This window comes from Ursus maritimus, unplaced genomic scaffold (assembly GCF_017311325.1).
Source record: "Ursus maritimus isolate PB19 unplaced genomic scaffold, ASM1731132v1 scaffold_4, whole genome shotgun sequence".
NCBI lineage: Eukaryota > Metazoa > Chordata > Mammalia > Carnivora > Ursidae > Ursus > Ursus maritimus.
This window is the reverse complement of record NW_024426552.1, coordinates 85,324,773-85,335,215: the sequence shown is the minus strand read 5'-3', so window position 1 is coordinate 85,335,215 and position 10,443 is coordinate 85,324,773.

The following is a 10,443-nucleotide window of genomic DNA, read 5'->3' as shown; positions in this document are numbered from 1 at the left end:
CGCCGCCGCCGCCGCCGCCTCCAACCACCCCCAAAATAACCCCTCCGGGGGGTGAGAGGCAATTATAACCCCGGCGAGCTGAGGGCGCGGGGGATGGGCGCCGGGCGGGCGGGGGCGGGGAGCGCGGCGCGGGTCCCCAGGTGGCGAGCGGAGGTGCTCCCGCCGCGGGGGGAGGGGCGGGGGCGCACGCGGCCGGCGGCGGGGGGAGGCGGCGCGCGGGGGAAGGGCGCGAGCGGGGAGAGGAATTGAGGCAGAAGGTAAAAGCTGTTACTAAGGGAAAGAGCCAAACGGTTCGGAGCAGCCAACGGCTCAGACACTCAACACTGGGGAGAGAGGAATGGGGACCAGCCAGGCACAAATGAGCTCGCGAGGCCCGCGGCGGCGGCGGCCGCGCAGCAAAACAAACCCGAGCGGCCTGCGCCGGGCGGGCGCGCGGGGGAGGGGCCGGCGGGGGAGGGGCGCCGCGGACGGGGTGGGGGGGCGGGGGAGGCGGCGGCGGCGCGGCGGGGGCCTCCGCCGGCCTCGCTCCTCTCGCTCCCGCCCGCCCCGGCGGCGCTGGGGGCTGGAACTGTGCGGCGCAGTCTTTTAAAAATAAAGACCCGCAGGCGCTGCGAGGCGCAGCTGGGGCGCTAGCCGCCCCGCCCCCACTGCCGCGCGCTGCCTGGTGCGGGGCGGCTTGGGTGTTGGCCGCGCGGCCCAAGGCCGGGTGGGGGCGGGGAGGCTCGCGCCGCAGCCAGCGTGGAAATGCAGGTTAACTTTCCCGGGGAGGCCCGCCAGGCTCCCGCGTGTTAGGGGGCAAGCCTGTCCCCATGGGCACCCCGGCTGCGCCGCGTGGCCGGCTGGGCACGCCACGCGGTGGGCATGTGCAGGGGAGCGCGACGCAGGCATCATATGGACATTTGTTTGTGAAAAGATGTGCACACACCTTTGTGTGCATAAATACATATGTTTCTCGGAAGCATACCTGGAAAGGGGCTTTATCTGTAATAAGCGATTTTCAAAATGTAATCCAGAGCACGGGATCTGTAGAGAAAACACACGCACACAAGAAAAGGTTTTTGATACTAAACACAAAGCTGTAATTGAAGTGTTTATGCCCAAATGTACTGTGAATCAAACATATGGTGGTATTTATCGTCTGGTGGGTCTGTTTGAAAGGTTTGGTCGATCAGTTCTCATTTCACAAAAATAAAATAATGTAACTAAATGTTTACTAAATATATACCTCTACGGCAGCATTGACAGTAGAAGTTTATCCACTTTGTGTACTTTCTGCATGTGTGTACCACATCAAAGCAGTTTATAAAGTATAACTCAGATGAGTGATAATGGGACATGATTGAGGAAAGGAGTGCAGCGGGCTGTTTTTAAAAAGGGAGGTGCCTCAGTTTTTAAAACATATGTGTTAATCTTTCTAAGGCCCTCAGAAAGCAGGGGTTGGAGGTCTTAGACCTTTGCATAAGCCTAGGACCTTTTTAAGATTTGACCTCAAAGAAACTTTTTTGTTGTTTTGTTTTGTTTCTCAGTTATTGCCGTCTTCAAAATAAAATAGTATTTTTTGCAGCCTCTTTAGGTGAGGGGTCCTGTTTTCATACTTTCGTCACAATATTTTTAAAAGGTGTATTCGTTATTTTAAAACAGTCTTTTTTCTCGATATCAAAGACCTAAATTTTCACACCGAAGAGAAAAAAAGTTCATTCCAAGTAACTTTCACACATGTGGACTCCTGGTGGCCTAAAACGCTCACTGATTAGACAGTCACTTTTTTTGGCCAGTGTCAAAGGTTCTTTCCCCTTGAGCCCTTGCTTGGGGTAGGGTGGGAGGGTGGGTTGGGGGAAAGCAGCCAGAGGCTTTTCCTGACGTTGTGGAGGCACAAGAGGAAAGGGAGAGAGATTGGAAACTCCCTCCCAACCACCAGAAAGAGAGTTCAAAGCATCACCACGGTTTGTCCTTAAAGCTGTTTTCATATATGAAAGAGAGAATGTTAGATTAAACAGTGTCACCTGATGGGAATTTAGATAACTGAAGGTTTCCAAAACACTGCGTTGAGTACAGGGAAACAGCACAAAGAAAGCAAGGTTTGCATTTCAGTAAGATTCTAAGCTGAGGATTATTTACTGCAGAACCAGCACCTTGGCAAAGACTCTATTTCAGAAGTGATGAGTATAGTATCTTTTTTTTTAAGCTTTGATTAATGACACATGTATTTCACTAAACATAATCCTCTCTTCCATAAGTAAACTCAGTACAATTAGGGTTCATTATCTGAGCCACCCAATGAAACAAATGTATAGTCCTAGCTTGTTTTCGAAGTGTCACTTTGTGCCACCCTGCCTGGGTCTTCTCTAGGCAATAGCGACTATAAAGTCAAACCACTCTTCCAGGGAATGAAACCTCACAACTACACTGATTCCTAATAGTCATCTCCATACCAGGAGCCTCAGGCTTATCCTCCCTGAAAATGATCTCTACCTTTCTTCCGTAGGGGAGGGCCCACCTTCCTTCAGGTAAAAGGGTCCACATCTTCCAGCCGGAAATTCTTTTTTTGTTAAGTTTATCTTTTTTTTTTTTTTTTTTTTTTAGTAATCGCTACACCCAACGTGGGGCTTGTACTCAAAATCCCTTGATCAAGAGTCACACCCTCTTCCCAGAATGAGCCAGCTAGCCGCCCCCCTAGCCTGAAATTCTTACACCCTCCACCAAGCTGCCTTCTTTCCTAATGAAGTTATTATCACAGTAATACTAATCCATGTGTTTGTTTACACCTTTGTAGTTTACAAGGTATTTCCGTGCATAAATTACTCATATAAATATCGTAATAAAAATCACCAAAAGTGAGACCTGTGCCATAAACTAGTTCCAGTAAAGTACACCTCTTCTGCCATGCTAACAAAGCTTTACTTGAAGTACCTTTGGACAAAAAAAAAAGTGCTAAATGGGAAAAGCCTTGATTCCCCTCAGGAAGAAGTTTTATATGAGACCATATTTTGATCACTTTGAATTACATCCTGGAACCTATCTGAAATGACAGGGTGGCCTCAACATGAAATGTTCAGATAAGTGAGCCACCATAAAAAAGGTCACATGTATTGTCACCCCACCCTCTAATCACTCCAACATACCCAGTACACATGACCAGAGGTCTCACCAAAATTCAAGCAAGAACCAGGCACAAGAGCGAGGCACAGAGAGAGAAGTAACTATTGTTACTAATTTTCAGTGCTTTGTCCTAATCTTAAAGCTCTCCTTGTGCTTTGAATATAAATGTTAATATGTTTCTAGAAAGGAGAAATTACAGTTACTAAGAAATTTTAAAGCAAAGAGGCACATTATTAAGAAAGTTCCCTTGAACTCTTTAGCTAATTACTCAACAAAGAGAAACCTCATACCAGTAACTGTTACCAGAAGTTACATATATATTATAAAATGACTAAACAAATCTTGACTTGTTTTATTTCAGTAATATCACAGCATAGCGGGCGAGGTATGGCAAGATAGCCTAACCTTTGCTACTTTCCTTACCCAGGAAATAGAACATTTTTAAATTAAGGTGGTTTAATCCCAAGCCTACAAGATCTCTTTACTATATATGTTTTTAAAGCCACCATTTATTAAGTTGTTTACATTAGTTGATCTATGTAATTAAAGTGTTCAAAACAAACTTAATAGCATGAAAAAGATTTTTGATACCAAAAATATTATCCTGGCAACTATAACTCTTTATATTCTTACTCACCCAGGAACTCAGTGGCTTTCTGTCTGTAGCATTTACCCCCAAGCATCTTGCTGATACCCTGTGATATGTTTCTGTTTCATTTTGACTCAGTTTGTGAAATTCTTTGTCTGTGGTTCTTCCAGCTATCAGCTTTTGCCATCCGGACTGATGCACATCTCAGCCACACATCTCAAGATCTCAGCATACACACTCCTTTTCTCCATCTGTGCTTAGCATGCAACTTGTGACCTCTCCTCGTCAGTGTGAACCTTGTCACAGTTTTCCATGACTCTGTGACCTGATTTCATTACAACAATGAACTTTACTTGGGAGTCTTCATTTAAATTACAAAAGCAACACACAACCCTCTTACAAGTATTTATGCCTCTCAGATAATGGAAATAGCAGGTTGTATCCTGCCTTTGTGATTCAGTCAGAATAGAAACCCAGCCACACACAGAGCACGTTGCCATAGCCATCCCTTGCTTATACTGACCACCCTTGTGCTTCTTCAGGGCAGCACTCAACAAGATCCTGCATCATGTCGCTGGTTTTGCTATTTTCATTCATTCAACAAACATTCATTGAATGTTGAGTGTGCCAGACACTGTTCCAGAAGCTATTTACAATGAAGCAAACACAGCTTCTACCCTCATGGAATGTACATGCCAGTCCTGAGTCTGGTAAGGGACGGAAGGACAGACAGCTGTCCCAAAAACATGTCTGTAACAGGCTATAGTTTGACTTCTCTAACAAAGGTAATATAAAAATGGCTGAAGCATGATGAAGGTTTCTTCTCTTTTGTGGCCCTTCAAATGTAAGCATTCCAGAGCTGATAAGATATCAAGGATCCAGATAGCTCTGCCAACTCCACACACATCTTCTACCTGCTGACCTAAGAATACTTCCCCAGCTCCTGCCATCACATTCAGATTCCAGGCACTGGGCCAGAAAAAAAAGGAGAAATAGAGGACGAATGCCTCCCCTTCAGGGCTTGTCCTAGCAGTCGCACTTCCTACTTCCACTCATACTCCATTAGCCAGAACTGGGCACATGACCATACCTAGCTGCCAACAAGTCAGGTAAATGACAGCTACTGAGCCTCAGTACAATACGGTGGGGAGAGAGTTGGGAATGTATGTTCTTTTAGACAGGGCTTTTAGAGAAGGCTTCTCAGTTAAGGTGACATGTGATCAGAAAACTTAATGACCGGGGAGCAGAGGAATGGGCTGGGGCGTAGGGGCGCAAATATCAGCAGAAGGAGTATGCCAGGTAGAGGGAATATCAAATACAAAGGAACAGAAGCAAAATCAAGGGTGCTATATTCCTGGTATAAAAATGATGCCAGTTGACTGGCATGAAGTAAGCCAAGGAGTAGCAGGAAAATGAGCCAGGGGTCCGACGTGAAGGGACTTTTTCTTCTTGTGAGATTGGAAAGCCACTGGAAGGTTTTGAGCAGAAAAGAGACTTGATCCCGCTTCTGTTTTAAAAAGACTACTTGACTAGGCAGAAGATCAACTGCAACTGTGCAACAGTGGAAAGGGGACATTAGTTAGGGGCCAGTGCAGAAATCCCAGTGGGGGGATGGTAGCATGGGTGATGGTGGCAGGAGTGGACCAGAAAAAGCTAAACTCTGTGTACATGTTAAACAAGAGAATCCAGATGTATTTTGTGGCATGTCAGAGAGACAGAAGAGTTAAAGGTGATTCCAAGATTTTAGACCAAACAAGTGGAAGAATGGGATTGCCATTTACTGGGATGGAAAAGGCTGGGAGAAGGGAAAGCTTATGAGAAAAATCCAGAGGTTTATTTTGGAGTTTGATGTGGCTATCAGACATCCGGTGAAAATGTTGACTAGGCAGCTAGATATACAAATCTGGTGTTCAGAAGAGGTATCAGAGCTGGAAATATAATCTGGGGAGTTGTCAGTAATGATATTTGAAATCATAGGTGGAGATACCATTGACTAGAGGATGAGTGTCGGTAAAGACAAGTTCTCTATTCCCTTCAACTGGCTCCTGCCCCAAATGTTTTCTCTTATCATCAATGCTCCTCTGCTCTCAATGGGGTCAGAAGCCCAAACATTTTATCGTAGATGGATGTAAAGTGGCATTCTCTCTGCACAAGGGTGTTGATGGACACCGTAGATGATATTAATTGGTACCATTTATTTAGCTTGTTGCCACGCACTTGCATATTTTTTGTTTCTCACTTTCTTAAAAACCAGAAACAGTAAATACCATTATCTCAGTTTGATACATAAGGAAATCAAAGTAATGAGACCAAAGAGCTTACCTAACATCACGCTACAATGGCAAAATAAGGATTTGAACTCAAGGCTATCTGATTTCAGCGTCTGTTGTTCCACGGAGTGAAACTAAGCAGTGAAGCCCAGAAAGTGCAAGTGTTCACTGAAAGGCCCTTCAGTGAGTGAGAAGAACAGAGAAATGCAAAGTGGGAAAAAGGAGAAACTACTGGAGGGGAGGAACCATGTCTTATCACATTTATCTGACCCACCATTTCCTAGGTCAGAATCTCAGAAAATGTTTATTGAATACAGATGTGGTTGTAATCAATCAATTGGATTCACTCTTTGATACCCTTAGTGTATCTACTGATTTCACAGGAAAGATTTCTGTCCCACTTACTCCCTACCTCTCATCACCGTCACCCCTGCCACCACAGGGCAATTTGGGTCTGGAATGTTCTTGAAGATAAGTTTTGTGGGCGAAGAAGATAATATACAGTAATGCAATTTCATTTATTACAAATTTGAAAACCTGCTTTTCCTTTAAACTTTGAATTTCAAGTTGTATATCTAACTCTCCTTCTAAGGAAATGTTTACAATCTGGTTAATTAAATTCCCTTGAATTATTAAACTGCATTTATACATTTAATGTATTCAGTTTTCTTTTTAAAATATTACAGTGCTCAACAAAGAATCACAAGTAGTTAAGTAATGCTTATAAATATGATAAACTAATTATAAAATATGATGAATCTTAAGTTCTCTTGACCATTGCAAAAATGTTTACAGATTTAATAAAATTCTTATATCTTTTCACTTGAAATCACTAACCTAAATCAATTACAGATCCATGTAGATGTTTTGAACTGGCATCACAAGAACAACCTGTTAGGCATTCTAAAATGTCAAATTATCTTAAACATTACAAATGTTTAAAATACCAAATACAAATATGCAGAAATTATTTCCAAACATTAAATAAAAATAATAGCGCGGTGCCTGCATGGCTCAGTCGGTTAAACACCTGACTCTTGATTTCAGCCCAGCTCATGATCTCAGGGTGGTAAGAGAGAGCTCTGCGTTGGGCTCAGCACTCAGCGTTGGGGGTGTGGGGGGAAGCCTGCCTGAGATTCTCCCCCTCTGCCCTTCCCCCAACTCACGCACATGCATGCCCATGTTCCCACTCTCTCTAAAACAAATCTTTAAAAATAAAAATAATAGTATTATGATTTGACTTTATCTCTTTACTCGATGCTTTCCTGAAGCTAAAAGAAACTGACGCAATAAGAAAACAATGCTAGTGGCCCAGGTGAGTTGGGATGCCTTTCCAGTGGGCTGAGTGGCTTATTGTCCTGAGAGGTTCTGGCTGGCGATGCAGTCATCAGGGCCGTATTTCTCACAGCTGATGAGACGTGCTGAACCCTCCTTAATGACAGCCAGTGGGAACTCCACGTTCTTGCTTAAATGGGTGGCCTTGTCATTGTTCATATCCACAGATTCTGGCTGCACTTACTTCTTCCAAATGATTGGAATCTGTACCCCCAGGGTAGATTGCCGACACACATAGCTGGAGTTAAACGATGTATCTATTAGTTCATGTTATTCCAAATTGTTTTCATTCTTTTTTCTTTTCTGGAAGGACTATAATTCTTATAGAAATTAACTTTGCACACTCTCATGTCTGTGACTGACTCTGCAGTTCTAACCACACACACACACACACACACACACACACACACACACACACCTTATTATAGCCATTAGAAAGTAAGCCAACTTCGCTTTAGGAGAAGAATGCCCCAACTACCCTTTGAGAGGTACAGCCTTTTTTTTTTCTTTTTAAAAAATAGATCCTTATCATATCCTTACGTCAAGATTTCTCAAACTTGTTCCACTCATCATGGGCACACAGCCTTTGCTTTTGGGAGTAAAAGTTTCCAATATTAAGGAAGTTTGGGAAATCTCACATGTTAAATCCATTTCCTAGAGATTTGCAATGTTCATTAGCATATTAAAGACTGAGATACCTTGCAATATGAAAATCTTGTAAACTCAATGATTTTCTCTCTCTCTCTCTCTCTTTTTTTTTTTCCTAATTAAGCTCCACACCCAGCATGGAGCCCAGTGAGGGGCTTGAACTCACCACCGACCCTGAGATCAAGACTTAAGATCAAGAGTCGGCCGCCTAACCGACTGAGCCATCCCCTAGAGAATCTCTTTTGTAAACACATACCTTTTAAAACTTGCCAAAGTTAGCATTCTGTGGAACACCGGTAAACTGTGTTTGGATTAAGTCAAATGTTTTTATTTTATTTCTTGATCTCTTATTTTTTTACTTTTGGGAGTTCAAAGCTCAGATATACAACCAAATGGGCTTCCTAATATTTCCCTTCCCCTAAACGTATCCCACCCAGCCACAGACAGAACTTAACAGTTGTAGCCCTTCCCTACAGGGGAAACTGCTCACCCAGGGGGTAAGGGTTGAGAGAAAATGTGTCCTGTGGCAAGTCCCCACCAGAAAGAGAAGGGAAGTCACTGAGCACCTTGTGCTCACTTCCTTCCCACAATCTTGTAAGTCACCCGTCCTCTGGGGAAAAAGGCCTGCAGAGAATTCTCCCTCGGGCACAGGCACTCCTGCACCCTTCTATAACCTTCTAATATGGCAATCCTCTTTGGGCAACACACCGGGAAGGCTATATTGCCCATTAACCAGGTTGTTATTGGAAAAAGTAAAACAAATTTGATTTTATACATATTTAGTGACAGTATAACAGCCACAGGGCTAGTTTAGAAGCCCAAGGAACCTGGTTCTAGATGCAGCTCTCCATTACAGTGTGATATTAGGTAAGGCTTCAACCAACTCAGAAACTCAGCGTTTTCATTGATAAAATAAGGACCACTTCAACAATACTGCTCAAGAGCGGATATTAAAAAAATGTACTAACCAGCTCTCCATGGTCATGCCAGATCATTCCACTAACTGGCAGCCTCGCAGCTCACCTCCCTCACTCAGTCCACATTTAGGGGTGCCTACCATGTGCCGGCCATTTCACAGGGCTGTTGTGTGGATCCAATTAAATAACATTTGTGAAAGCAGAACACCACCCCATACAGACGTAAGGCATTTTTAGTCATTATCATCCTGTATAATAAAGGTATAAAGAATAAGGGAGATGGGAAGCCTCTTAAACACATTTTCACCTGTTTAACAGTCTTGCTTACCCACTGTGGGTAGCCAGACTAAGTGTGACAGCAGACAGCACTTTGAGCAAGAGCCGGAGAAAGTGGAGACCTAAGCCAAGACAAGCCGATGACACAGCCTAACCTCAGAATATCAAATAGTAGTAGGAGCTCGCACTTTACTGAGTACTTACCTGTGTGTAGGCCTTGTTCAATTGTACACAGATTAACTCATTTAATCCTAGTCGCAGACATATGAGTGAGGAACCATTATTATCCCCGGTCCACAGATGAGGAAACTGAATCACAAGCTGATTAAGAGACTTGCCTGAGGTTTCCTAGCTAGTAAACATCAGTTTCGTTTTCATCTAGGTGGATGAGTTCATGCCCTTAACCACCACTCCTGATAGCAAACAGATCTGAGCCTGGCAGGGGAGCAAACCGCTCAAGGGCTGGAGCCAGAGAGCATTATGGGTCACAAGCTGAGCTCAGAGGTCCTGGAAAACCTCTCTTAGGACCACAGGTTTTATAACTCAAGGAAGTCCCAAGGAGCAGACATCTTCACTGCTTTTGCAGAGGATATGCAAGACCCTGGCTCTCCAGAAGCTTCTGGCTGGCGGGAATGCTTGCCTCCGGGCATTAAGAACTGCAGTACAGGTCTCCCTCACTTTTCAAAGTTCATGTTACATCTGCTTTTACAAAAGGCCTACCTTCATACCCATTTTCACTAGCCAAAAGAAATCCAAAGAGATTTTTCGCTTTTAAGGCAAAGGCAAAAAGCAAAAGCCAGCATTCCCCATTTGTTGTGTAGCAACTTGTTCTCGGCAGTGCACGGCCGTAGCAGGAAGAGCGGCCCCGCCGAGCACCTTCCATGGGAACTACACTCCTGAGCGTCGAGCCGCCGTGTCACACTGTGCTGGTGAGCATCTGGGCTTTATCGCCGTTTATTTTGTGCATCCATTAGCAAGATGTGCCCTAACGTATCAGAAAAACCTCAGAGAGGTGGCTTTTTCGTGTCTGGGAATGGTCACAATTTTTTCCATACTAATTGATGTAATTGCCTCTTTGCTTGACGCCACTTCGGTTTATGAACGTTTTCACAGGAATGCTCTACTTTTGGGTAGCGAGCGGAGAACCGTGTACCCACAGCCTGAGGAGGGCCACCTCCATTCCATAGCACATAGTGGAAGCCAAGGGAAGTAAGAAGGGGGAAAAGGAGAGGAAGGAGCGGGGGAACAACTCTTCCTCCAGCTGGGAAAAGGCAGTCAGTTCAATGGGTTTGCCTTTGGGGGGGGGGGG